This window comes from Phyllobates terribilis, unplaced genomic scaffold, assembly GCF_046119375.1.
Source record: "Phyllobates terribilis strain yellow unplaced genomic scaffold, ASM4611937v1 Scaffold_11__3_contigs__length_659146591, whole genome shotgun sequence".
Classification (NCBI taxonomy): domain Eukaryota; kingdom Metazoa; phylum Chordata; class Amphibia; order Anura; family Dendrobatidae; genus Phyllobates; species Phyllobates terribilis.
In genome coordinates this window covers 571,659,084-571,687,034 of record NW_027362771.1, presented here as the reverse complement: position 1 = coordinate 571,687,034, position 27,951 = coordinate 571,659,084, and the positions used below count along the sequence as shown (strand labels likewise).

The window sequence follows — 27,951 nt, the reverse complement described above, 5'->3', positions numbered from 1 at the left end:
TTGGCACGTCAGATGAATAATTTGAAGATCATGAGTTTTTTGCTCACACGTGGCATCCTCCTTTTCTCAAGAGATTTTGTCACTAACTCTGAACTTTCCAATTCAGTTCTAAACTGTTTCCGATTAGAAAGAACATGGGAGCCCTAATGACAGACAGGACACATGGCTTGTTGAGTCCCTTGACACTTTTGTGTAAAACTGTGTAGTTGAAAAAGGCTTAAGCTATGAAACAAAAGGAAATCTTTTGCAAAAGTCATAATGCATCGCCAATGTTAAGTATTTTTGTTGCAAAGTGAAAATCTACCAGAAACATTTTTGATTGAAAAACACGTGTCAGTCTTTGAATGGTGGCAGTAGCTAAGATAAAGATGCATTCCCATACCGGGAGTCGAACCCAGGCCACCTGGGTGAGAGCCAGGAATCCTAACCGCTAGACCATATGGGAAAATATGCACTAATGTCTCAGTGACATTATGAAAAAAAAAAGTTTTCTGCTATGCACAATAAACTTCTGCAGATCTGCAGGTACAGCTTGCCTCGTTAGCGCAGTAGGTAGCGCGTCAGTCTAATAATCTGAAGGTCGTGAGTTCGAGCCTCACACGGGGCACTGTTCCCTCCTTTTCTCGAGAGATTTTGTCACCAACTTAGAACTTTTCCATTCAATTCTACAACTTTTTCCATTAGAAAGGAAATGGGAATCCAAATAACTTACCGGACCCATGAGTTGTTGAGTCCCTTGACACTTTAGTGTAAAAAGGGGTGGTTGAGAATGAGTTGAGCTACGAATCCAAATTGAATCTTGTGTGAAGGGTCAGAATGAAGTGCCAAAACGCGGGCGTTCAGCATTTTTGCCTGAAAAAAACAAATCCTACTTGAAATACGTTTGACTAAAAAACACGCGTCAGTTTTTGAATGTTGGCAGCGGTGCAGAAAAGGATGCGTTCCCATACCAGTAGTCGAACCCGGGCCGCCTGGGTGAAAACCAGGAATCCTAACCGCTAGACCATATGGGAGAAGATGTACTGCCAGCTCACTTACAATATGAAAAAAAAGAGGTGTACTGCTTTGCACAAGCAACTTCCGCAGATTATTACGTGCATTTTGCCTCGTTAGCGCAGCAGGTAGCGCGTCAGTCTCGTAATCTGAAGGTCATGAGTTCGATTCTCACATGGGGCACTGGTACCGTGTTTCCTTAACTGATTTTGCCACCATCTTGGCTAGAGAGTCACAGCTCTTTTCCATTCAGTAGCAAAACATCACCAATTGATGGAAGGGGAGCTCCAATGACAAACAGGGATAAAGGCTTGTTGAGTCCCTTAACACCCAGGAATTAAAAGTGAGAGATATGAATGGTTTGAGATATGACATCAAATAAGCTTTTGTGCAAATAAATATCCAAAAAACCTGGTGGTCTGCATTTTTGGCTGCAAAGAGCAGTTCCAACCTAAACTGATTCTGTCTGCAAGGCACGTGTTGGCTTTGGAATGTGGACACTAGTCCCCAAAAAAAAGTCTCTCCCATAGCAGGAATCGAACCAGTCAACCAGGAATACTAACTAAGTCTTTCTCCACATGGTGTAAGCAGTACAGTAAACAGCAAGACAGGTGTAAAAAAAAAAAAAAAAAGAGTGTTTTGCTTTGAATACAAAACATCAACATTACAAGAGCTGAAACACGCTACATGGTCAAGGTTTTTGGCACGTCAGTTGAATAATTTGAAGATCATGAGTTTTTTGCTCACACGTGGCATCCTCCTTTTCTCAAGAGATTTTGTCACTAACTCTGAACTTTCCAATTCAGTTCTAAACTGTTTCCGATTAGAAAGAACATGGGAGCCCTAATGACAGACAGGACACATGGCTTGTTGAGTCCCTTGACACTTTTGTGTAAAACTGTGTAGTTGAAAAAGGCTTAAGCTATGAAACAAAAGGAAATCTTTTGCAAAAGTCATAATGCATCGCCAATGTTAAGTATTTTTGTTGCAAAGTGAAAATCTACCAGAAACATTTTTGATTGAAAAACACGTGTCAGTCTTTAAATGGTGGCAGTAGCTAAGATAAAGATGCATTCCCATACCGGGAGTCGAACCCAGGCCACCTGGGTGAGAGCCAGGAATCCTAACCGCTAGACCATATGGGAAAATATGCACTAATGTCTCAGTGACATTATGAAAAAAAAAAGTTTTCTGCTATGCACAATAAACTTCTGCAGATCTGCAGGTACAGCTTGCCTCGTTAGCGCAGTAGGTAGCGCATCAGTCTCATAATCTGAAGGTCGTGAGTTCGAGCCTCACACGGGGCACTGTTCCCTCCCTTTCTCGAGAGATTTTGTCACCAACTTAGAACTTTTCCATTCAATTCTACAACTTTTTCCATTAGAAAGGAAATGGGAATCCAAATAACTTACCGGACCCATGAGTTGTTGAGTCCCTTGACACTTTAGTGTAAAAAGGGGTGGTTGAGAATGAGTTGAGCTACGAATCCAAATTGAATCTTGTGTGAAGGGTCAGAATGAAGTGCCAAAACGCGGGCGTTCAGCATTTTTGCCTGAAAAAAACAAATCCTACTTGAAATACGTTTGACTAAAAAACACGCGTCAGTTTTTGAATGTTGGCAGCGGTGCAGAAAAGGATGCGTTCCCATACCAGTAGTCGAACCCGGGCCGCCTGGGTGAAAACCAGGAATCCTAACCGCTAGACCATATGGGAGAAGATGTACTGCCAGCTCACTTACAATATGAAAAAAAAGAGGTGTACTGCTTTGCACAAGCAACTTCCGCAGATTATTACGTGCATTTTGCCTCGTTAGCGCAGCAGGTAGCGCGTCAGTCTCGTAATCTGAAGGTCATGAGTTCGATTCTCACATGGGGCACTGGTACCGTGTTTCCTTAACTGATTTTGCCACCATCTTGGCTAGAGAGTCACAGCTCTTTTCCATTCAGTAGCAAAACATCACCAATTGATGGAAGGGGAGCTCCAATGACAAACAGGGATAAAGGCTTGTTGAGTCCCTTAACACCCAGGAATTAAAAGTGAGAGATATGAATGGTTTGAGATATGACATCAAATAAGCTTTTGTGCAAATAAATATCCAAAAAACCTGGTGGTCTGCATTTTTGGCTGCAAAGAGCAGTTCCAACCTAAACTGATTCTGTCTGCAAGGCACGTGTTGGCTTTGGAATGTGGACACTAGTCCCCAAAAAAAAGTCTCTCCCATAGCAGGAATCGAACCAGTCAACCAGGAATACTAACTAAGTCTTTCTCCACATGGTGTAAGCAGTACAGTAAACAGCAAGACAGGTGTAAAAAAAAAAAAAAAAAGAGTGTTTTGCTTTGAATACAAAACATCAACATTACAAGAGCTGAAACACGCTACATGGTCAAGGTTTTTGGCACGTCAGTTGAATAATTTGAAGATCATGAGTTTTTTGCTCACACGTGGCATCCTCCTTTTCTCAAGAGATTTTGTCACTAACTCTGAACTTTCCAATTCAGTTCTAAACTGTTTCCGATTAGAAAGAACATGGGAGCCCTAATGACAGACAGGACACATGGCTTGTTGAGTCCCTTGACACTTTTGTGTAAAACTGTGTAGTTGAAAAAGGCTTAAGCTATGAAACAAAAGGAAATCTTTTGCAAAAGTCATAATGCATCGCCAATGTTAAGTATTTTTGTTGCAAAGTGAAAATCTACTAGAAACATTTTTGATTGAAAAACACGTGTCAGTCTTTGAATGGTGGCAGTAGCTAAGATAAAGATGCATTCCCATACCGGGAGTCGAACCCAGGCCACCTGGGTGAGAGCCAGGAATCCTAACCGCTAGACCATATGGGAAAATATGCACTAATGTCTCAGTGACATTATGAAAAAAAAAAGTTTTCTGCTATGCACAATAAACTTCTGCAGATCTGCAGGTACAGCTTGCCTCGTTAGCGCAGTAGGTAGCGCATCAGTCTAATAATCTGAAGGTCGTGAGTTCGAGCCTCACACGGGGCACTGTTCCCTCCTTTTCTCGAGAGATTTTGTCACCAACTTAGAACTTTTCCATTCAATTCTACAACTTTTTCCATTAGAAAGGAAATGGGAATCCAAATAACTTACCGGACCCATGAGTTGTTGAGTCCCTTGACACTTTAGTGTAAAAAGGGGTGGTTGAGAATGAGTTGAGCTACGAATCCAAATTGAATCTTGTGTGAAGGGTCAGAATGAAGTGCCAAAACGCGGGCGTTCAGCATTTTTGCCTGAAAAAAACAAATCCTACTTGAAATACGTTTGACTAAAAAACACGCGTCAGTTTTTGAATGTTGGCAGCGGTGCAGAAAAGGATGCGTTCCCATACCAGTAGTCGAACCCGGGCCGCCTGGGTGAAAACCAGGAATCCTAACCGCTAGACCATATGGGAGAAGATGTACTGCCAGCTCACTTACAATATGAAAAAAAAGAGGTGTACTGCTTTGCACAAGCAACTTCCGCAGATTATTACGTGCATTTTGCCTCGTTAGCGCAGCAGGTAGCGCGTCAGTCTCGTAATCTGAAGGTCATGAGTTCGATTCTCACATGGGGCACTGGTACCGTGTTTCCTTAACTGATTTTGCCACCATCTTGGCTAGAGAGTCACAGCTCTTTTCCATTCAGTAGCAAAACATCACCAATTGATGGAAGGGGAGCTCCAATGACAAACAGGGATAAAGGCTTGTTGAGTCCCTTAACACCCAGGAATTAAAAGTGAGAGATATGAATGGTTTGAGATATGACATCAAATAAGCTTTTGTGCAAATAAATATCCAAAAAACCTGGTGGTCTGCATTTTTGGCTGCAAAGAGCAGTTCCAACCTAAACTGATTCTGTCTGCAAGGCACGTGTTGGCTTTGGAATGTGGACACTAGTCCCCAAAAAAAAGTCTCTCCCATAGCAGGAATCGAACCAGTCAACCAGGAATACTAACTAAGTCTTTCTCCACATGGTGTAAGCAGTACAGTAAACAGCAAGACAGGTGTAAAAAAAAAAAAAAAAAGAGTGTTTTGCTTTGAATACAAAACATCAACATTACAAGAGCTGAAACACGCTACATGGTCAAGGTTTTTGGCACGTCAGTTGAATAATTTGAAGATCATGAGTTTTTTGCTCACACGTGGCATCCTCCTTTTCTCAAGAGATTTTGTCACTAACTCTGAACTTTCCAATTCAGTTCTAAACTGTTTCCGATTAGAAAGAACATGGGAGCCCTAATGACAGACAGGACACATGGCTTGTTGAGTCCCTTGACACTTTTGTGTAAAACTGTGTAGTTGAAAAAGGCTTAAGCTATGAAACAAAAGGAAATCTTTTGCAAAAGTCATAATGCATCGCCAATGTTAAGTATTTTTGTTGCAAAGTGAAAATCTACCAGAAACATTTTTGATTGAAAAACACGTGTCAGTCTTTAAATGGTGGCAGTAGCTAAGATAAAGATGCATTCCCATACCGGGAGTCGAACCCAGGCCACCTGGGTGAGAGCCAGGAATCCTAACCGCTAGACCATATGGGAAAATATGCACTAATGTCTCAGTGACATTATGAAAAAAAAAAGTTTTCTGCTATGCACAATAAACTTCTGCAGATCTGCAGGTACAGCTTGCCTCGTTAGCGCAGTAGGTAGCGCATCAGTCTCATAATCTGAAGGTCGTGAGTTTGAGCCTCACACGGGGCACTGTTCCCTCCTTTTCTCGAGAGATTTTGTCACCAACTTAGAACTTTTCCATTCAATTCTACAACTTTTTCCATTAGAAAGGAAATGGGAATCCAAATAACTTACCGGACCCATGAGTTGTTGAGTCCCTTGACACTTTAGTGTAAAAAGGGGTGGTTGAGAATGAGTTGAGCTACGAATCCAAATTGAATCTTGTGTGAAGGGTCAGAATGAAGTGCCAAAACGCGGGCGTTCAACATTTTTGCCTGAAAAAAACAAATCCTACTTGAAATACGTTTGACTAAAAAACACGCGTCAGTTTTTGAATGTTGGCAGCGGTGCAGAAAAGGATGCGTTCCCATACCAGTAGTCGAACCCGGGCCGCCTGGGTGAAAACCAGGAATCCTAACCGCTAGACCATATGGGAGAAAATGTACTGCCAGCTCACTTACAATATGAAAAAAAAGAGGTGTACTGCTTTGCACAAGCAACTTCCGCAGATTATTACGTGCATTTTGCCTCGTTAGCGCAGCAGGTAGCGCGTCAGTCTCGTAATCTGAAGGTCATGAGTTCGATTCTCACATGGGGCACTGGTACCGTGTTTCCTTAACTGATTTTGCCACCATCTTGGCTAGAGAGTCACAGCTCTTTTCCATTCAGTAGCAAAACATCACCAATTGATGGAAGGGGAGCTCCAATGACAAACAGGGATAAAGGCTTGTTGAGTCCCTTAACACCCAGGAATTAAAAGTGAGAGATATGAATGGTTTGAGATATGACATCAAATAAGCTTTTGTGCAAATAAATATCCAAAAAACCTGGTGGTCTGCATTTTTGGCTGCAAAGAGCAGTTCCAACCTAAACTGATTCTGTCTGCAAGGCACGTGTTGGCTTTGGAATGTGGACACTAGTCCCCAAAAAAAAGTCTCTCCCATAGCAGGAATCGAACCAGTCAACCAGGAATACTAACTAAGTCTTTCTCCACATGGTGTAAGCAGTACAGTAAACAGCAAGACAGGTGTAAAAAAAAAAAAAAAAAAAAAAAAAGAGTGTTTTGCTTTGAATACAAAACATCAACATTACAAGAGCTGAAACACGCTACATGGTCAAGGTTTTTGGCACGTCAGTTGAATAATTTGAAGATCATGAGTTTTTTGCTCACACGTGGCATCCTCCTTTTCTCAAGAGATTTTGTCACTAACTCTGAACTTTCCAATTCAGTTCTAAACTGTTTCCGATTAGAAAGAACATGGGAGCCCTAATGACAGACAGGACACATGGCTTGTTGAGTCCCTTGACACTTTTGTGTAAAACTGTGTAGTTGAAAAAGGCTTAAGCTATGAAACAAAAGGAAATCTTTTGCAAAAGTCATAATGCATCGCCAATGTTAAGTATTTTTGTTGCAAAGTGAAAATCTACCAGAAACATTTTTGATTGAAAAACACGTGTCAGTCTTTAAATGGTGGCAGTAGCTAAGATAAAGATGCATTCCCATACCGGGAGTCGAACCCAGGCCACCTGGGTGAGAGCCAGGAATCCTAACCGCTAGACCATATGGGAAAATATGCACTAATGTCTCAGTGACATTATGAAAAAAAAAAGTTTTCTGCTATGCACAATAAACTTCTGCAGATCTGCAGGTACAGCTTGCCTCGTTAGCGCAGTAGGTAGCGCATCAGTCTCATAATCTGAAGGTCGTGAGTTCGAGCCTCACACGGGGCACTGTTCCCTCCTTTTCTCGAGAGATTTTGTCACCAACTTAGAACTTTTCCATTCAATTCTACAACTTTTTCCATTAGAAAGGAAATGGGAATCCAAATAACTTACCGGACCCATGAGTTGTTGAGTCCCTTGACACTTTAGTGTAAAAAGGGGTGGTTGAGAATGAGTTGAGCTACGAATCCAAATTGAATCTTGTGTGAAGGGTCAGAATGAAGTGCCAAAACGCGGGCGTTCAGCATTTTTGCCTGAAAAAAACAAATCCTACTTGAAATACGTTTGACTAAAAAACACGCGTCAGTTTTTGAATGTTGGCAGCGGTGCAGAAAAGGATGCGTTCCCATACCAGTAGTCGAACCCGGGCCGCCTGGGTGAAAACCAGGAATCCTAACCGCTAGACCATATGGGAGAAGATGTACTGCCAGCTCACTTACAATATGAAAAAAAAGAGGTGTACTGCTTTGCACAAGCAACTTCCGCAGATTATTACGTGCATTTTGCCTCGTTAGCGCAGCAGGTAGCGCGTCAGTCTCGTAATCTGAAGGTCATGAGTTCGATTCTCACATGGGGCACTGGTACCGTGTTTCCTTAACTGATTTTGCCACCATCTTGGCTAGAGAGTCACAGCTCTTTTCCATTCAGTAGCAAAACATCACCAATTGATGGAAGGGGAGCTCCAATGACAAACAGGGATAAAGGCTTGTTGAGTCTCTTAACACCCAGGAATTAAAAGTGAGAGATATGAATGGTTTGAGATATGACATCAAATAAGCTTTTGTGCAAATAAATATCCAAAAAACCTGGTGGTCTGCATTTTTGGCTGCAAAGAGCAGTTCCAACCTAAACTGATTCTGTCTGCAAGGCACGTGTTGGCTTTGGAATGTGGACACTAGTCCCCAAAAAAAAGTCTCTCCCATAGCAGGAATCGAACCAGTCAACCAGGAATACTAACTAAGTCTTTCTCCACATGGTGTAAGCAGTACAGTAAACAGCAAGACAGGTGTAAAAAAAAAAAAAAAAAGAGTGTTTTGCTTTGAATACAAAACATCAACATTACAAGAGCTGAAACACGCTACATGGTCAAGGTTTTTGGCACGTCAGTTGAATAATTTGAAGATCATGAGTTTTTTGCTCACACGTGGCATCCTCCTTTTCTCAAGAGATTTTGTCACTAACTCTGAACTTTCCAATTCAGTTCTAAACTGTTTCCGATTAGAAAGAACATGGGAGCCCTAATGACAGACAGGACACATGGCTTGTTGAGTCCCTTGACACTTTTGTGTAAAACTGTGTAGTTGAAAAAGGCTTAAGCTATGAAACAAAAGGAAATCTTTTGCAAAAGTCATAATGCATCGCCAATGTTAAGTATTTTTGTTGCAAAGTGAAAATCTACCAGAAACATTTTTGATTGAAAAACACGTGTCAGTCTTTAAATGGTGGCAGTAGCTAAGATAAAGATGCATTCCCATACCGGGAGTCGAACCCAGGCCACCTGGGTGAGAGCCAGGAATCCTAACCGCTAGACCATATGGGAAAATATGCACTAATGTCTCAGTGACATTATGAAAAAAAAAAGTTTTCTGCTATGCACAATAAACTTCTGCAGATCTGCAGGTACAGCTTGCCTCGTTAGCGCAGTAGGTAGCGCATCAGTCTCATAATCTGAAGGTCGTGAGTTCGAGCCTCACACGGGGCACTGTTCCCTCCTTTTCTCGAGAGATTTTGTCACCAACTTAGAACTTTTCCATTCAATTCTACAACTTTTTCCATTAGAAAGGAAATGGGAATCCAAATAACTTACCGGACCCATGAGTTGTTGAGTCCCTTGACACTTTAGTGTAAAAAGGGGTGGTTGAGAATGAGTTGAGCTACGAATCCAAATTGAATCTTGTGTGAAGGGTCAGAATGAAGTGCCAAAACGCGGGCGTTCAGCATTTTTGCCTGAAAAAAACAAATCCTACTTGAAATACGTTTGACTAAAAAACACGCGTCAGTTTTTGAATGTTGGCAGCGGTGCAGAAAAGGATGCGTTCCCATACCAGTAGTCGAACCCGGGCCGCCTGGGTGAAAACCAGGAATCCTAACCGCTAGACCATATGGGAGAAGATGTACTGCCAGCTCACTTACAATATGAAAAAAAAGAGGTGTACTGCTTTGCACAAGCAACTTCCGCAGATTATTACGTGCATTTTGCCTCGTTAGCGCAGCAGGTAGCGCGTCAGTCTCGTAATCTGAAGGTCATGAGTTCGATTCTCACATGGGGCACTGGTACCATGTTTCCTTAACTGATTTTGCCACCATCTTGGCTAGAGAGTCACAGCTCTTTTCCATTCAGTAGCAAAACATCACCAATTGATGGAAGGGGAGCTCCAATGACAAACAGGGATAAAGGCTTGTTGAGTCCCTTAACACCCAGGAATTAAAAGTGAGAGATATGAATGGTTTGAGATATGACATCAAATAAGCTTTTGTGCAAATAAATATCCAAAAAACCTGGTGGTCTGCATTTTTGGCTGCAAAGAGCAGTTCCAACCTAAACTGATTCTGTCTGCAAGGCACGTGTTGGCTTTGGAATGTGGACACTAGTCCCCAAAAAAAAGTCTCTCCCATAGCAGGAATCGAACCAGTCAACCAGGAATACTAACTAAGTCTTTCTCCACATGGTGTAAGCAGTACAGTAAACAGCAAGACAGGTGTAAAAAAAAAAAAAAAAAGAGTGTTTTGCTTTGAATACAAAACATCAACATTACAAGAGCTGAAACACGCTACATGGTCAAGGTTTTTGGCACGTCAGTTGAATAATTTGAAGATCATGAGTTTTTTGCTCACACGTGGCATCCTCCTTTTCTCAAGAGATTTTGTCACTAACTCTGAACTTTCCAATTCAGTTCTAAACTGTTTCCGATTAGAAAGAACATGGGAGCCCTAATGACAGACAGGACACATGGCTTGTTGAGTCCCTTGACACTTTTGTGTAAAACTGTGTAGTTGAAAAAGGCTTAAGCTATGAAACAAAAGGAAATCTTTTGCAAAAGTCATAATGCATCGCCAATGTTAAGTATTTTTGTTGCAAAGTGAAAATCTACCAGAAACATTTTTGATTGAAAAACACGTGTCAGTCTTTAAATGGTGGCAGTAGCTAAGATAAAGATGCATTCCCATACCGGGAGTCGAACCCAGGCCACCTGGGTGAGAGCCAGGAATCCTAACCGCTAGACCATATGGGAAAATATGCACTAATGTCTCAGTGACATTATGAAAAAAAAAAGTTTTCTGCTATGCACAATAAACTTCTGCAGATCTGCAGGTACAGCTTGCCTCGTTAGCGCAGTAGGTAGCGCATCAGTCTCATAATCTGAAGGTCGTGAGTTTGAGCCTCACACGGGGCACTGTTCCCTCCTTTTCTCGAGAGATTTTGTCACCAACTTAGAACTTTTCCATTCAATTCTACAACTTTTTCCATTAGAAAGGAAATGGGAATCCAAATAACTTACCGGACCCATGAGTTGTTGAGTCCCTTGACACTTTAGTGTAAAAAGGGGTGGTTGAGAATGAGTTGAGCTACGAATCCAAATTGAATCTTGTGTGAAGGGTCAGAATGAAGTGCCAAAACGCGGGCGTTCAACATTTTTGCCTGAAAAAAACAAATCCTACTTGAAATACGTTTGACTAAAAAACACGCGTCAGTTTTTGAATGTTGGCAGCGGTGCAGAAAAGGATGCGTTGCCATACCAGTAGTCGAACCCGGGCCGCCTGGGTGAAAACCAGGAATCCTAACCGCTAGACCATATGGGAGAAAATGTACTGCCAGCTCACTTACAATATGAAAAAAAAGAGGTGTACTGCTTTGCACAAGCAACTTCCGCAGATTATTACGTGCATTTTGCCTCGTTAGCGCAGCAGGTAGCGCGTCAGTCTCGTAATCTGAAGGTCATGAGTTCGATTCTCACATGGGGCACTGGTACCGTGTTTCCTTAACTGATTTTGCCACCATCTTGGCTAGAGAGTCACAGCTCTTTTCCATTCAGTAGCAAAACATCACCAATTGATGGAAGGGGAGCTCCAATGACAAACAGGGATAAAGGCTTGTTGAGTCCCTTAACACCCAGGAATTAAAAGTGAGAGATATGAATGGTTTGAGATATGACATCAAATAAGCTTTTGTGCAAATAAATATCCAAAAAACCTGGTGGTCTGCATTTTTGGCTGCAAAGAGCAGTTCCAACCTAAACTGATTCTGTCTGCAAGGCACGTGTTGGCTTTGGAATGTGGACACTAGTCCCCAAAAAAAAGTCTCTCCCATAGCAGGAATCGAACCAGTCAACCAGGAATACTAACTAAGTCTTTCTCCACATGGTGTAAGCAGTACAGTAAACAGCAAGACAGGTGTAAAAAAAAAAAAAAAAAGAGTGTTTTGCTTTGAATACAAAACATCAACATTACAAGAGCTGAAACACGCTACATGGTCAAGGTTTTTGGCACGTCAGTTGAATAATTTGAAGATCATGAGTTTTTTGCTCACACGTGGCATCCTCCTTTTCTCAAGAGATTTTGTCACTAACTCTGAACTTTCCAATTCAGTTCTAAACTGTTTCCGATTAGAAAGAACATGGGAGCCCTAATGACAGACAGGACACATGGCTTGTTGAGTCCCTTGACACTTTTGTGTAAAACTGTGTAGTTGAAAAAGGCTTAAGCTATGAAACAAAAGGAAATCTTTTGCAAAAGTCATAATGCATCGCCAATGTTAAGTATTTTTGTTGCAAAGTGAAAATCTACCAGAAACATTTTTGATTGAAAAACACGTGTCAGTCTTTAAATGGTGGCAGTAGCTAAGATAAAGATGCATTCCCATACCGGGAGTCGAACCCAGGCCACCTGGGTGAGAGCCAGGAATCCTAACCGCTAGACCATATGGGAAAATATGCACTAATGTCTCAGTGACATTATGAAAAAAAAAAGTTTTCTGCTATGCACAATAAACTTCTGCAGATCTGCAGGTACAGCTTGCCTCGTTAGCGCAGTAGGTAGCGCATCAGTCTCATAATCTGAAGGTCGTGAGTTCGAGCCTCACACGGGGCACTGTTCCCTCCTTTTCTCGAGAGATTTTGTCACCAACTTAGAACTTTTCCATTCAATTCTACAACTTTTTCCATTAGAAAGGAAATGGGAATCCAAATAACTTACCGGACCCATGAGTTGTTGAGTCCCTTGACACTTTAGTGTAAAAAGGGGTGGTTGAGAATGAGTTGAGCTACGAATCCAAATTGAATCTTGTGTGAAGGGTCAGAATGAAGTGCCAAAACGCGGGCGTTCAGCATTTTTGCCTGAAAAAAACAAATCCTACTTGAAATACGTTTGACTAAAAAACACGCGTCAGTTTTTGAATGTTGGCAGCGGTGCAGAAAAGGATGCGTTCCCATACCAGTAGTCGAACCCGGGCCGCCTGGGTGAAAACCAGGAATCCTAACCGCTAGACCATATGGGAGAAGATGTACTGCCAGCTCACTTACAATATGAAAAAAAAGAGGTGTACTGCTTTGCACAAGCAACTTCCGCAGATTATTACGTGCATTTTGCCTCGTTAGCGCAGCAGGTAGCGCGTCAGTCTCGTAATCTGAAGGTCATGAGTTCGATTCTCACATGGGGCACTGGTACCATGTTTCCTTAACTGATTTTGCCACCATCTTGGCTAGAGAGTCACAGCTCTTTTCCATTCAGTAGCAAAACATCACCAATTGATGGAAGGGGAGCTCCAATGACAAACAGGGATAAAGGCTTGTTGAGTCCCTTAACACCCAGGAATTAAAAGTGAGAGATATGAATGGTTTGAGATATGACATCAAATAAGCTTTTGTGCAAATAAATATCCAAAAAACCTGGTGGTCTGCATTTTTGGCTGCAAAGAGCAGTTCCAACCTAAACTGATTCTGTCTGCAAGGCACGTGTTGGCTTTGGAATGTGGACACTAGTCCCCAAAAAAAAGTCTCTCCCATAGCAGGAATCGAACCAGTCAACCAGGAATACTAACTAAGTCTTTCTCCACATGGTGTAAGCAGTACAGTAAACAGCAAGACAGGTGTAAAAAAAAAAAAAAAAAGAGTGTTTTGCTTTGAATACAAAACATCAACATTACAAGAGCTGAAACACGCTACATGGTCAAGGTTTTTGGCACGTCAGTTGAATAATTTGAAGATCATGAGTTTTTTGCTCACACGTGGCATCCTCCTTTTCTCAAGAGATTTTGTCACTAACTCTGAACTTTCCAATTCAGTTCTAAACTGTTTCCGATTAGAAAGAACATGGGAGCCCTAATGACAGACAGGACACATGGCTTGTTGAGTCCCTTGACACTTTTGTGTAAAACTGTGTAGTTGAAAAAGGCTTAAGCTATGAAACAAAAGGAAATCTTTTGCAAAAGTCATAATGCATCGCCAATGTTAAGTATTTTTGTTGCAAAGTGAAAATCTACCAGAAACATTTTTGATTGAAAAACACGTGTCAGTCTTTAAATGGTGGCAGTAGCTAAGATAAAGATGCATTCCCATACCGGGAGTCGAACCCAGGCCACCTGGGTGAGAGCCAGGAATCCTAACCGCTAGACCATATGGGAAAATATGCACTAATGTCTCAGTGACATTATGAAAAAAAAAAGTTTTCTGCTATGCACAATAAACTTCTGCAGATCTGCAGGTACAGCTTGCCTCGTTAGCGCAGTAGGTAGCGCATCAGTCTCATAATCTGAAGGTCGTGAGTTCGAGCCTCACACGGGGCACTGTTCCCTCCTTTTCTCGAGAGATTTTGTCACCAACTTAGAACTTTTCCATTCAATTCTACAACTTTTTCCATTAGAAAGGAAATGGGAATCCAAATAACTTACCGGACCCATGAGTTGTTGAGTCCCTTGACACTTTAGTGTAAAAAGGGGTGGTTGAGAATGAGTTGAGCTACGAATCCAAATTGAATCTTGTGTGAAGGGTCAGAATGAAGTGCCAAAACGCGGGCGTTCAGCATTTTTGCCTGAAAAAAACAAATCCTACTTGAAATACGTTTGACTAAAAAACACGCGTCAGTTTTTGAATGTTGGCAGCGGTGCAGAAAAGGATGCGTTCCCATACTAGTAGTCGAACCCGGGCCGCCTGGGTGAAAACCAGGAATCCTAACCGCTAGACCATATGGGAGAAGATGTACTGCCAGCTCACTTACAATATGAAAAAAAAGAGGTGTACTGCTTTGCACAAGCAACTTCCGCAGATTATTATGTGCATTTTGCCTCGTTAGCGCAGCAGGTAGCGCGTCAGTCTCGTAATCTGAAGGTCATGAGTTCGATTCTCACATGGGGCACTGGTACCATGTTTCCTTAACTGATTTTGCCACCATCTTGGCTGGAGAGTCACAGCTCTTTTCCATTCAGTAGCAAAACATCACCAATTGATGGAAGGGGAGCTCCAATGACAAACAGGGATAAAGGCTTGTTGAGTCCCTTAACACCCAGGAATTAAAAGTGAGAGATATGAATGGTTTGAGATATGACATCAAATAAGCTTTTGTGCAAATAAATATCCAAAAAACCTGGTGGTCTGCATTTTTGGCTGCAAAGAGCAGTTCCAACCTAAACTGATTCTGTCTGCAAGGCACGTGTTGGCTTTGGAATGTGGACACTAGTCCCCAAAAAAAAGTCTCTCCCATAGCAGGAATCGAACCAGTCAACCAGGAATACTAACTAAGTCTTTCTCCACATGGTGTAAGCAGTACAGTAAACAGCAAGACAGGTGTAAAAAAAAAAAAAAAAAGAGTGTTTTGCTTTGAATACAAAACATCAACATTACAAGAGCTGAAACACGCTACATGGTCAAGGTTTTTGGCACGTCAGTTGAATAATTTGAAGATCATGAGTTTTTTGCTCACACGTGGCATCCTCCTTTTCTCAAGAGATTTTGTCACTAACTCTGAACTTTCCAATTCAGTTCTAAACTGTTTCCGATTAGAAAGAACATGGGAGCCCTAATGACAGACAGGACACATGGCTTGTTGAGTCCCTTGACACTTTTGTGTAAAACTGTGTAGTTGAAAAAGGCTTAAGCTATGAAACAAAAGGAAATCTTTTGCAAAAGTCATAATGCATCGCCAATGTTAAGTATTTTTGTTGCAAAGTGAAAATCTACCAGAAACATTTTTGATTGAAAAACACGTGTCAGTCTTTAAATGGTGGCAGTAGCTAAGATAAAGATGCATTCCCATACCGGGAGTCGAACCCAGGCCACCTGGGTGAGAGCCAGGAATCCTAACCGCTAGACCATATGGGAAAATATGCACTAATGTCTCAGTGACATTATGAAAAAAAAAAGTTTTCTGCTATGCACAATAAACTTCTGCAGATCTGCAGGTACAGCTTGCCTCGTTAGCGCAGTAGGTAGCGCATCAGTCTCATAATCTGAAGGTCGTGAGTTCGAGCCTCACACGGGGCACTGTTCCCTCCTTTTCTCGAGAGATTTTGTCACCAACTTAGAACTTTTCCATTCAATTCTACAACTTTTTCCATTAGAAAGGAAATGGGAATCCAAATAACTTACCGGACCCATGAGTTGTTGAGTCCCTTGACACTTTAGTGTAAAAAGGGGTGGTTGAGAATGAGTTGAGCTACGAATCCAAATTGAATCTTGTGTGAAGGGTCAGAATGAAGTGCCAAAACGCGGGCGTTCAGCATTTTTGCCTGAAAAAAACAAATCCTACTTGAAATACGTTTGACTAAAAAACACGCGTCAGTTTTTGAATGTTGTCAGCGGTGCAGAAAAGGATGCGTTCCCATACCAGTAGTCGAACCCGGGCCGCCTGGGTGAAAACCAGGAATCCTAACCGCTAGACCATATGGGAGAAGATGTACTGCCAGCTCACTTACAATATGAAAAAAAAGAGGTGTACTGCTTTGCACAAGCAACTTCCGCAGATTATTACGTGCATTTTGCCTCGTTAGCGCAGCAGGTAGCGCGTCAGTCTCGTAATCTGAAGGTCATGAGTTCGATTCTCACATGGGGCACTGGTACCATGTTTCCTTAACTGATTTTGCCACCATCTTGGCTAGAGAGTCACAGCTCTTTTCCATTCAGTAGCAAAACATCACCAATTGATGGAAGGGGAGCTCCAATGACAAACAGGGATAAAGGCTTGTTGAGTCCCTTAACACCCAGGAATTAAAAGTGAGAGATATGAATGGTTTGAGATATGACATCAAATAAGCTTTTGTGCAAATAAATATCCAAAAAACCTGGTGGTCTGCATTTTTGGCTGCAAAGAGCAGTTCCAACCTAAACTGATTCTGTCTGCAAGGCACGTGTTGGCTTTGGAATGTGGACACTAGTCCCCAAAAAAAAGTCTCTCCCATAGCAGGAATCGAACCAGTCAACCAGGAATACTAACTAAGTCTTTCTCCACATGGTGTAAGCAGTACAGTAAACAGCAAGACAGGTGTAAAAAAAAAAAAAAAAAGAGTGTTTTGCTTTGAATACAAAACATCAACATTACAAGAGCTGAAACACGCTACATGGTCAAGGTTTTTGGCACGTCAGTTGAATAATTTGAAGATCATGAGTTTTTTGCTCACACGTGGCATCCTCCTTTTCTCAAGAGATTTTGTCACTAACTCTGAACTTTCCAATTCAGTTCTAAACTGTTTCCGATTAGAAAGAACATGGGAGCCCTAATGACAGACAGGACACATGGCTTGTTGAGTCCCTTGACACTTTTGTGTAAAACTGTGTAGTTGAAAAAGGCTTAAGCTATGAAACAAAAGGAAATCTTTTGCAAAAGTCATAATGCATCGCCAATGTTAAGTATTTTTGTTGCAAAGTGAAAATCTACCAGAAACATTTTTGATTGAAAAACACGTGTCAGTCTTTAAATGGTGGCAGTAGCTAAGATAAAGATGCATTCCCATACCGGGAGTCGAACCCAGGCCACCTGGGTGAGAGCCAGGAATCCTAACCGCTAGACCATATGGGAAAATATGCACTAATGTCTCAGTGACATTATGAAAAAAAAAAGTTTTCTGCTATGCACAATAAACTTCTGCAGATCTGCAGGTACAGCTTGCCTCGTTAGCGCAGTAGGTAGCGCATCAGTCTCATAATCTGAAGGTCGTGAGTTCGAGCCTCACACGGGGCACTGTTCCCTCCTTTTCTCGAGAGATTTTGTCACCAACTTAGAACTTTTCCATTCAATTCTACAACTTTTTCCATTAGAAAGGAAATGGGAATCCAAATAACTTACCGGACCCATGAGTTGTTGAGTCCCTTGACACTTTAGTGTAAAAAGGGGTGGTTGAGAATGAGTTGAGCTACGAATCCAAATTGAATCTTGTGTGAAGGGTCAGAATGAAGTGCCAAAACGCGGGCGTTCAGCATTTTTGCCTGAAAAAAACAAATCCTACTTGAAATACGTTTGACTAAAAAACACGCGTCAGTTTTTGAATGTTGGCAGCGGTGCAGAAAAGGATGCGTTCCCATACTAGTAGTCGAACCCGGGCCGCCTGGGTGAAAACCAGGAATCCTAACCGCTAGACCATATGGGAGAAGATGTACTGCCAGCTCACTTACAATATGAAAAAAAAGAGGTGTACTGCTTTGCACAAGCAACTTCCGCAGATTATTATGTGCATTTTGCCTCGTTAGCGCAGCAGGTAGCGCGTCAGTCTCGTAATCTGAAGGTCATGAGTTCGATTCTCACATGGGGCACTGGTACCATGTTTCCTTAACTGATTTTGCCACCATCTTGGCTAGAGAGTCACAGCTCTTTTCCATTCAGTAGCAAAACATCACCAATTGATGGAAGGGGAGCTCCAATGACAAACAGGGATAAAGGCTTGTTGAGTCCCTTAACACCCAGGAATTAAAAGTGAGAGATATGAATGGTTTGAGATATGACATCAAATAAGCTTTTGTGCAAATAAATATCCAAAAAACCTGGTGGTCTGCATTTTTGGCTGCAAAGAGCAGTTCCAACCTAAACTGATTCTGTCTGCAAGGCACGTGTTGGCTTTGGAATGTGGACACTAGTCCCCAAAAAAAAGTCTCTCCCATAGCAGGAATCGAACCAGTCAACCAGGAATACTAACTAAGTCTTTCTCCACATGGTGTAAGCAGTACAGTAAACAGCAAGACAGGTGTAAAAAAAAAAAAAAAAAGAGTGTTTTGCTTTGAATACAAAACATCAACATTACAAGAGCTGAAACACGCTACATGGTCAAGGTTTTTGGCACGTCAGTTGAATAATTTGAAGATCATGAGTTTTTTGCTCACACGTGGCATCCTCCTTTTCTCAAGAGATTTTGTCACTAACTCTGAACTTTCCAATTCAGTTCTAAACTGTTTCCGATTAGAAAGAACATGGGAGCCCTAATGACAGACAGGACACATGGCTTGTTGAGTCCCTTGACACTTTTGTGTAAAACTGTGTAGTTGAAAAAGGCTTAAGCTATGAAACAAAAGGAAATCTTTTGCAAAAGTCATAATGCATCGCCAATGTTAAGTATTTTTGTTGCAAAGTGAAAATCTACCAGAAACATTTTTGATTGAAAAACACGTGTCAGTCTTTAAATGGTGGCAGTAGCTAAGATAAAGATGCATTCCCATACCGGGAGTCGAACCCAGGCCACCTGGGTGAGAGCCAGGAATCCTAACCGCTAGACCATATGGGAAAATATGCACTAATGTCTCAGTGACATTATGAAAAAAAAAAGTTTTCTGCTATGCACAATAAACTTCTGCAGATCTGCAGGTACAGCTTGCCTCGTTAGCGCAGTAGGTAGCGCATCAGTCTCATAATCTGAAGGTCGTGAGTTCGAGCCTCACACGGGGCACTGTTCCCTCCTTTTCTCGAGAGATTTTGTCACCAACTTAGAACTTTTCCATTCAATTCTACAACTTTTTCCATTAGAAAGGAAATGGGAATCCAAATAACTTACCGGACCCATGAGTTGTTGAGTCCCTTGACACTTTAGTGTAAAAAGGGGTGGTTGAGAATGAGTTGAGCTACGAATCCAAATTGAATCTTGTGTGAAGGGTCAGAATGAAGTGCCAAAACGCGGGCGTTCAGCATTTTTGCCTGAAAAAAACAAATCCTACTTGAAATACGTTTGACTAAAAAACACGCGTCAGTTTTTGAATGTTGTCAGCGGTGCAGAAAAGGATGCGTTCCCATACCAGTAGTCGAACCCGGGCCGCCTGGGTGAAAACCAGGAATCCTAACCGCTAGACCATATGGGAGAAGATGTACTGCCAGCTCACTTACAATATGAAAAAAAAGAGGTGTACTGCTTTGCACAAGCAACTTCCGCAGATTATTACGTGCATTTTGCCTCGTTAGCGCAGCAGGTAGCGCGTCAGTCTCGTAATCTGAAGGTCATGAGTTCGATTCTCACATGGGGCACTGGTACCATGTTTCCTTAACTGATTTTGCCACCATCTTGGCTAGAGAGTCACAGCTCTTTTCCATTCAGTAGCAAAACATCACCAATTGATGGAAGGGGAGCTCCAATGACAAACAGGGATAAAGGCTTGTTGAGTCCCTTAACACCCAGGAATTAAAAGTGAGAGATATGAATGGTTTGAGATATGACATCAAATAAGCTTTTGTGCAAATAAATATCCAAAAAACCTGGTGGTCTGCATTTTTGGCTGCAAAGAGCAGTTCCAACCTAAACTGATTCTGTCTGCAAGGCACGTGTTGGCTTTGGAATGTGGACACTAGTCCCCAAAAAAAAGTCTCTCCCATAGCAGGAATCGAACCAGTCAACCAGGAATACTAACTAAGTCTTTCTCCACATGGTGTAAGCAGTACAGTAAACAGCAAGACAGGTGTAAAAAAAAAAAAAAAAAAAAAAAGAGTGTTTTGCTTTGAATACAAAACATCAACATTACAAGAGCTGAAACACGCTACATGGTCAAGGTTTTTGGCACGTCAGTTGAATAATTTGAAGATCATGAGTTTTTTGCTCACACGTGGCATCCTCCTTTTCTCAAGAGATTTTGTCACTAACTCTGAACTTTCCAATTCAGTTCTAAACTGTTTCTGATTAGAAAGAACATGGGAGCCCTAATGACAGACAGGACACATGGCTTGTTGAGTCCCTTGACACTTTTGTGTAAAACTGTGTAGTTGAAAAAGGCTTAAGCTATGAAACAAAAGGAAATCTTTTGCAAAAGTCATAATGCATCGCCAATGTTAAGTATTTTTGTTGCAAAGTGAAAATCTACCAGAAACATTTTTGATTGAAAAACACGTGTCAGTCTTTGAATGGTGGCAGTAGCTAAGATAAAGATGCATTCCCATACCGGTAGTCGAACCCAGGTCACCTGGGTGAGAGCCAGGAATCCTAACCGCTAGACCATATGGGAAAAGATGCACTAATGTCTCAGTGACATTATGAAAAAAAAAAGTTTTCTGCTATGCACAATAAACTTCTGCAGATCTGCAGGTACAGCTTGCCTCGTTAGCGCAGTAGGTAGCGCGTCAGTCTCATAATCTGAAGGTCGTGAGTTCGAGCCTCACACGGGGCACTGTTCCCTCCTTTTCTCGAGAGATTTTGTCACCAACTTAGAACTTTTCCATTCAATTCTACAACTTTTTCCATTAGAAAGGAAATGGGAATCCAAATAACTTACCGGACCCATGAGTTGTTGAGTCCCTTGACACTTTAGTGTAAAAAGGGGTGGTTGAGAATGAGTTGAGCTACGAATCCAAATTGAATCTTGTGTGAAGGGTCAGAATAAAGTGCCAAAACGCGGGCGTTCAGCATTTTTGCCTGAAAAAAACAAATCCTACTTGAAATACGTTTGACTAAAAAACACGCGTCAGTTTTTGAATGTTGGCAGCGGTGCAGAAAAGGATGCGTTCCCATACCAGTAGTCGAACCCGGGCCGCCTGGGTGAAAACCAGGAATCCTAACCGCTAGACCATATGGGAGAAGATGTACTGCCAGCTCACTTACAATATGAAAAAAAAGAGGTGTACTGCTTTGCACAAGCAACTTCCGCAGATTATTACGTGCATTTTGCCTCGTTAGCGCAGCAGGTAGCGCGTCAGTCTCGTAATCTGAAGGTCATGAGTTCGATTCTCACATGGGGCACTGGTACCGTGTTTCCTTAACTGATTTTGCCACCATCTTGGCTAGAGAGTCACAGCTCTTTTCCATTCAGTAGCAAAACATCACCAATTGATGGAAGGGGAGCTCCAATGACAAACAGGGATAAAGGCTTGTTGAGTCCCTTAACACCCAGGAATTAAAAGTGAGAGATATGAATGGTTTGAGATATGACATCAAATAAGCTTTTGTGCAAATAAATATCCAAAAAACCTGGTGGTCTGCATTTTTGGCTGCAAAGAGCAGTTCCAACCTAAACTGATTCTGTCTGCAAGGCACGTGTTGGCTTTGGAATGTGGACACTAGTCCCCAAAAAAAAGTCTCTCCCATAGCAGGAATCGAACCAGTCAACCAGGAATACTAACTAAGTCTTTCTCCACATGGTGTAAGCAGTACAGTAAACAGCAAGACAGGTGTAAAAAAAAAAAAAAGAGTGTTTTGCTTTGAATACAAAACATCAACATTACAAGAGCTGAAACACGCTACATGGTCAAGGTTTTTGGCACGTCAGTTGAATAATTTGAAGATCATGAGTTTTTTGCTCACACGTGGCATCCTCCTTTTCTCAAGAGATTTTGTCACTAACTCTGAACTTTCCAATTCAGTTCTAAACTGTTTCCGATTAGAAAGAACATGGGAGCCCTAATGACAGACAGGACACATGGCTTGTTGAGTCCCTTGACACTTTTGTGTAAAACTGTGTAGTTGAAAAAGGCTTAAGCTATGAAACAAAAGGAAATCTTTTGCAAAAGTCATAATGCATCGCCAATGTTAAGTATTTTTGTTGCAAAGTGAAAATCTACCAGAAACATTTTTGATTGAAAAACACGTGTCAGTCTTTGAATGGTGGCAGTAGCTAAGATAAAGATGCATTCCCATACCGGGAGTCGAACCCAGGTCACCTGGGTGAGAGCCAGGAATCCTAACCGCTAGACCATATGGGAAAAGATGCACTAATGTCTCAGTGACATTATGAAAAAAAAAAGTTTTCTGCTATGCACAATAAACTTCTGCAGATCTGCAGGTACAGCTTGCCTCGTTAGCGCAGTAGGTAGCGCGTCAGTCTCATAATCTGAAGGTCGTGAGTTCGAGCCTCACACGGGGCACTGTTCCCTCCTTTTCTCGAGAGATTTTGTCACCAACTTAGAACTTTTCCATTCAATTCTACAACTTTTTCCATTAGAAAGGAAATGGGAATCCAAATAACTTACCGGACCCATGAGTTGTTGAGTCCCTTGACACTTTAGTGTAAAAAGGGGTGGTTGAGAATGAGTTGAGCTACGAATCCAAATTGAATCTTGTGTGAAGGGTCAGAATAAAGTGCCAAAACGCGGGCGTTCAGCATTTTTGCCTGAAAAAAACAAATCCTACTTGAAATACGTTTGACTAAAAAACACGCGTCAGTTTTTGAATGTTGGCAGCGGTGCAGAAAAGGATGCGTTCCCATACCAGTAGTCGAACCCGGGCCGCCTGGGTGAAAACCAGGAATCCTAACCGCTAGACCATATGGGAGAAGATGTACTGCCAGCTCACTTACAATATGAAAAAAAAGAGGTGTACTGCTTTGCACAAGCAACTTCCGTAGATTATTACGTGCATTTTGCCTCGTTAGCGCAGCAGGTAGCGCGTCAGTCTCGTAATCTGAAGGTCATGAGTTCGATTCTCACATGGGGCACTGGTACCGTGTTTCCTTAACTGATTTTGCCACCATCTTGGCTAGAGAGTCACAGCTCTTTTCCATTCAGTAGCAAAACATCACCAATTGATGGAAGGGGAGCTCCAATGACAAACAGGGATAAAGGCTTGTTGAGTCCCTTAACACCCAGGAATTAAAAGTGAGAGATATGAATGGTTTGAGATATGACATCAAATAAGCTTTTGTGCAAATAAATATCCAAAAAACCTGGTGGTCTGCATTTTTGGCTGCAAAGAGCAGTTCCAACCTAAACTGATTCTGTCTGCAAGGCACGTGTTGGCTTTGGAATGTGGACACTAGTCCCCAAAAAAAAGTCTCTCCCATAGCAGGAATCGAACCAGTCAACCAGGAATACTAACTAAGTCTTTCTCCACATGGTGTAAGCAGTACAGTAAACAGCAAGACAGGTGTAAAAAAAAAAAAAAGAGTGTTTTGCTTTGAATACAAAACATCAACATTACAAGAGCTGAAACACGCTACATGGTCAAGGTTTTTGGCACGTCAGTTGAATAATTTGAAGATCATGAGTTTTTTGCTCACACGTGGCATCCTCCTTTTCTCAAGAGATTTTGTCACTAACTCTGAACTTTCCAATTCAGTTCTAAACTGTTTCCGATTAGAAAGAACATGGGAGCCCTAATGACAGACAGGACACATGGCTTGTTGAGTCCCTTGACACTTTTGTGTAAAACTGTGTAGTTGAAAAAGGCTTAAGCTATGAAACAAAAGGAAATCTTTTGCAAAAGTCATAATGCATCGCCAATGTTAAGTATTTTTGTTGCAAAGTGAAAATCTACCAGAAACATTTTTGATTGAAAAACACGTGTCAGTCTTTGAATGGTGGCAGTAGCTAAGATAAAGATGCATTCCCATACCGGGAGTCGAACCCAGGTCACCTGGGTGAGAGCCAGGAATCCTAACCGCTAGACCATATGGGAAAAGATGCACTAATGTCTCAGTGACATTATGAAAAAAAAAAGTTTTCTGCTATGCACAATAAACTTCTGCAGATCTGCAGGTACAGCTTGCCTCGTTAGCGCAGTAGGTAGCGCGTCAGTCTCATAATCTGAAGGTCGTGAGTTCGAGCCTCACACGGGGCACTGTTCCCTCCTTTTCTCGAGAGATTTTGTCACCAACTTAGAACTTTTCCATTCAATTCTACAACTTTTTCCATTAGAAAGGAAATGGGAATCCAAATAACTTACCGGACCCATGAGTTGTTGAGTCCCTTGACACTTTAGTGTAAAAAGGGGTGGTTGAGAATGAGTTGAGCTACGAATCCAAATTGAATCTTGTGTGAAGGGTCAGAATAAAGTGCCAAAACGCGGGCGTTCAGCATTTTTGCCTGAAAAAAACAAATCCTACTTGAAATACGTTTGACTAAAAAACACGCGTCAGTTTTTGAATGTTGGCAGCGGTGCAGAAAAGGATGCGTTCCCATACCAGTAGTCGAACCCGGGCCGCCTGGGTGAAAACCAGGAATCCTAACCGCTAGACCATATGGGAGAAGATGTACTGCCAGCTCACTTACAATATGAAAAAAAAGAGGTGTACTGCTTTGCACAAGCAACTTCCGTAGATTATTACGTGCATTTTGCCTCGTTAGCGCAGCAGGTAGCGCGTCAGTCTCGTAATCTGAAGGTCATGAGTTCGATTCTCACATGGGGCACTGGTACCGTGTTTCCTTAACTGATTTTGCCACCATCTTGGCTAGAGAGTCACAGCTCTTTTCCATTCAGTAGCAAAACATCACCAATTGATGGAAGGGGAGCTCCAATGACAAACAGGGATAAAGGCTTGTTGAGTCCCTTAACACCCAGGAATTAAAAGTGAGAGATATGAATGGTTTGAGATATGACATCAAATAAGCTTTTGTGCAAATAAATATCCAAAAAACCTGGTGGTCTGCATTTTTGGCTGCAAAGAGCAGTTCCAACCTAAACTGATTCTGTCTGCAAGGCACGTGTTGGCTTTGGAATGTGGACACTAGTCCCCAAAAAAAAGTCTCTCCCATAGCAGGAATCGAACCAGTCAACCAGGAATACTAACTAAGTCTTTCTCCACATGGTGTAAGCAGTACAGTAAACAGCAAGACAGGTGTAAAAAAAAAAAAAAGAGTGTTTTGCTTTGAATACAAAACATCAACATTACAAGAGCTGAAACACGCTACATGGTCAAGGTTTTTGGCACGTCAGTTGAATAATTTGAAGATCATGAGTTTTTTGCTCACACGTGGCATCCTCCTTTTCTCAAGAGATTTTGTCACTAACTCTGAACTTTCCAATTCAGTTCTAAACTGTTTCCGATTAGAAAGAACATGGGAGCCCTAATGACAGACAGGACACATGGCTTGTTGAGTCCCTTGACACTTTTGTGTAAAACTGTGTAGTTGAAAAAGGCTTAAGCTATGAAACAAAAGGAAATCTTTTGCAAAAGTCATAATGCATCGCCAATGTTAAGTATTTTTGTTGCAAAGTGAAAATCTACCAGAAACATTTTTGATTGAAAAACACGTGTCAGTCTTTGAATGGTGGCAGTAGCTAAGATAAAGATGCATTCCCATACCGGGAGTCAAACCCAGGCCACCTGGGTGAGAGCCAGGAATCCTAACCGCTAGACCATATGGGAAAATATGCACTAATGTCTCAGTGACATTATGAAAAAAAAAAGTTTTCTGCTATGCACAATAAACTTCTGCAGATCTGCAGGTACAGCTTGCCTCGTTAGCGCAGTAGGTAGCGCGTCAGTCTAATAATCTGAAGGTCGTGAGTTCGAGCCTCACACGGGGCACTGTTCCCTCCTTTTCTCGAGAGATTTTGTCACCAACTTAGAACTTTTCCATTCAATTCTACAACTTTTTCCATTAGAAAGGAAATGGGAATCCAAATAACTTACCGGACCCATGAGTTGTTGAGTCCCTTGACACTTTAGTGTAAAAAGGGGTGGTTGAGAATGAGTTGAGCTACGAATCCAAATTGAATCTTGTGTGAAGGGTCAGAATGAAGTGCCAAAACGCGGGCGTTCAGCATTTTTGCCTGAAAAAAACAAATCCTACTTGAAATACGTTTGACTAAAAAACACGCGTCAGTTTTTGAATGTTGGCAGCGGTGCAGAAAAGGATGCGTTCCCATACCAGTAGTCGAACCCGGGCCGCCTGGGTGAAAACCAGGAATCCTAACCGCTAGACCATATGGGAGAAGATGTACTGCCAGCTCACTTACAATATGAAAAAAAAGAGGTGTACTGCTTTGCACAAGCAACTTCCGCAGATTATTACGTGCATTTTGCCTCGTTAGCGCAGCAGGTAGCGCGTCAGTCTCGTAATCTGAAGGTCATGAGTTCGATTCTCACATGGGGCACTGGTACCGTGTTTCCTTAACTGATTTTGCCACCATCTTGGCTAGAGAGTCACAGCTCTTTTCCATTCAGTAGCAAAACATCACCAATTGATGGAAGGGGAGCTCCAATGACAAACAGGGATAAAGGCTTGTTGAGTCCCTTAACACCCAGGAATTAAAAGTGAGAGATATGAATGGTTTGAGATATGACATCAAATAAGCTTTTGTGCAAATAAATATCCAAAAAACCTGGTGGTCTGCATTTTTGGCTGCAAAGAGCAGTTCCAACCTAAACTGATTCTGTCTGCAAGGCACGTGTTGGCTTTGGAATGTGGACACTAGTCCCCAAAAAAAAGTCTCTCCCATAGCAGGAATCGAACCAGTCAACCAGGAATACTAACTAAGTCTTTCTCCACATGGTGTAAGCAGTACAGTAAACAGCAAGACAGGTGTAAAAAAAAAAAAAAAAAAAAAAAGAGTGTTTTGCTTTGAATACAAAACATCAACATTACAAGAGCTGAAACACGCTACATGGTCAAGGTTTTTGGCACGTCAGTTGAATAATTTGAAGATCATGAGTTTTTTGCTCACACGTGGCATCCTCCTTTTCTCAAGAGATTTTGTCACTAACTCTGAACTTTCCAATTCAGTTCTAAACTGTTTCCGATTAGAAAGAACATGGGAGCCCTAATGACAGACAGGACACATGGCTTGTTGAGTCCCTTGACACTTTTGTGTAAAACTGTGTAGTTGAAAAAGGCTTAAGCTATGAAACAAAAGGAAATCTTTTGCAAAAGTCATAATGCATCGCCAATGTTAAGTATTTTTGTTGCAAAGTGAAAATCTACCAGAAACATTTTTGATTGAAAAACACGTGTCAGTCTTTGAATGGTGGCAGTAGCTAAGATAAAGATGCATTCCCATACCGGTAGTCGAACCCAGGTCACCTGGGTGAGAGCCAGGAATCCTAACCGCTAGACCATATGGGAAAAGATGCACTAATGTCTCAGTGACATTATGAAAAAAAAAAGTTTTCTGCTATGCACAATAAACTTCTGCAGATCTGCAGGTACAGCTTGCCTCGTTAGCGCAGTAGGTAGCGCGTCAGTCTCATAATCTGAAGGTCGTGAGTTCGAGCCTCACACGGGGCACTGTTCCCTCCTTTTCTCGAGAGATTTTGTCACCAACTTAGAACTTTTCCATTCAATTCTACAACTTTTTCCATTAGAAAGGAAATGGGAATCCAAATAACTTACCGGACCCATGAGTTGTTGAGTCCCTTGACACTTTAGTGTAAAAAGGGGTGGTTGAGAATGAGTTGAGCTACGAATCCAAATTGAATCTTGTGTGAAGGGTCAGAATAAAGTGCCAAAACGCGGGCGTTCAGCATTTTTGC

The 27,951-nt window shown here is 41.8% G+C and overlaps 15 non-coding genes across 15 annotated transcripts; all 15 read left to right on the top strand.

Annotated features, from left to right (window-relative positions):
* The first annotated feature begins 534 nt into the window (after window positions 1-534).
* On the top strand, window positions 535-607 carry TRNAI-AAU (transfer RNA isoleucine (anticodon AAU)). The gene has a single exon. It is a non-coding gene; the product is annotated as a tRNA-Ile (tRNA).
* A 1,620-nt stretch (window positions 608-2,227) lies between these two features.
* Window positions 2,228-2,300, top strand: TRNAM-CAU (transfer RNA methionine (anticodon CAU)). Its single transcript has one exon. It is a non-coding gene; the product is annotated as a tRNA-Met (tRNA).
* Window positions 2,301-3,920: 1,620 nt separating this feature from the next.
* Window positions 3,921-3,993, top strand: TRNAI-AAU (transfer RNA isoleucine (anticodon AAU)). Its single transcript has one exon. It is a non-coding gene; the product is annotated as a tRNA-Ile (tRNA).
* Window positions 3,994-7,314: 3,321 nt separating this feature from the next.
* TRNAM-CAU (transfer RNA methionine (anticodon CAU)) lies at window positions 7,315-7,387 on the top strand. Its single transcript has one exon. It is a non-coding gene; the product is annotated as a tRNA-Met (tRNA).
* Window positions 7,388-9,007: 1,620 nt separating this feature from the next.
* Window positions 9,008-9,080, top strand: TRNAM-CAU (transfer RNA methionine (anticodon CAU)). Its single transcript has one exon. It is a non-coding gene; the product is annotated as a tRNA-Met (tRNA).
* Window positions 9,081-12,393: 3,313 nt separating this feature from the next.
* TRNAM-CAU (transfer RNA methionine (anticodon CAU)) lies at window positions 12,394-12,466 on the top strand. The gene has a single exon. It is a non-coding gene; the product is annotated as a tRNA-Met (tRNA).
* Window positions 12,467-14,086: 1,620 nt separating this feature from the next.
* On the top strand, window positions 14,087-14,159 carry TRNAM-CAU (transfer RNA methionine (anticodon CAU)). The gene has a single exon. It is a non-coding gene; the product is annotated as a tRNA-Met (tRNA).
* A 1,620-nt stretch (window positions 14,160-15,779) lies between these two features.
* Window positions 15,780-15,852, top strand: TRNAM-CAU (transfer RNA methionine (anticodon CAU)). The gene has a single exon. It is a non-coding gene; the product is annotated as a tRNA-Met (tRNA).
* Window positions 15,853-17,472: 1,620 nt separating this feature from the next.
* Window positions 17,473-17,545, top strand: TRNAM-CAU (transfer RNA methionine (anticodon CAU)). The gene has a single exon. It is a non-coding gene; the product is annotated as a tRNA-Met (tRNA).
* A 1,620-nt stretch (window positions 17,546-19,165) lies between these two features.
* On the top strand, window positions 19,166-19,238 carry TRNAM-CAU (transfer RNA methionine (anticodon CAU)). The gene has a single exon. It is a non-coding gene; the product is annotated as a tRNA-Met (tRNA).
* A 1,626-nt stretch (window positions 19,239-20,864) lies between these two features.
* TRNAM-CAU (transfer RNA methionine (anticodon CAU)) lies at window positions 20,865-20,937 on the top strand. Its single transcript has one exon. It is a non-coding gene; the product is annotated as a tRNA-Met (tRNA).
* A 1,617-nt stretch (window positions 20,938-22,554) lies between these two features.
* On the top strand, window positions 22,555-22,627 carry TRNAM-CAU (transfer RNA methionine (anticodon CAU)). Its single transcript has one exon. It is a non-coding gene; the product is annotated as a tRNA-Met (tRNA).
* Window positions 22,628-24,244: 1,617 nt separating this feature from the next.
* On the top strand, window positions 24,245-24,317 carry TRNAM-CAU (transfer RNA methionine (anticodon CAU)). The gene has a single exon. It is a non-coding gene; the product is annotated as a tRNA-Met (tRNA).
* Window positions 24,318-25,934: 1,617 nt separating this feature from the next.
* Window positions 25,935-26,007, top strand: TRNAI-AAU (transfer RNA isoleucine (anticodon AAU)). The gene has a single exon. It is a non-coding gene; the product is annotated as a tRNA-Ile (tRNA).
* Window positions 26,008-27,633: 1,626 nt separating this feature from the next.
* TRNAM-CAU (transfer RNA methionine (anticodon CAU)) lies at window positions 27,634-27,706 on the top strand. Its single transcript has one exon. It is a non-coding gene; the product is annotated as a tRNA-Met (tRNA).
* The last annotated feature ends 245 nt before the right edge of the window (window positions 27,707-27,951 follow it).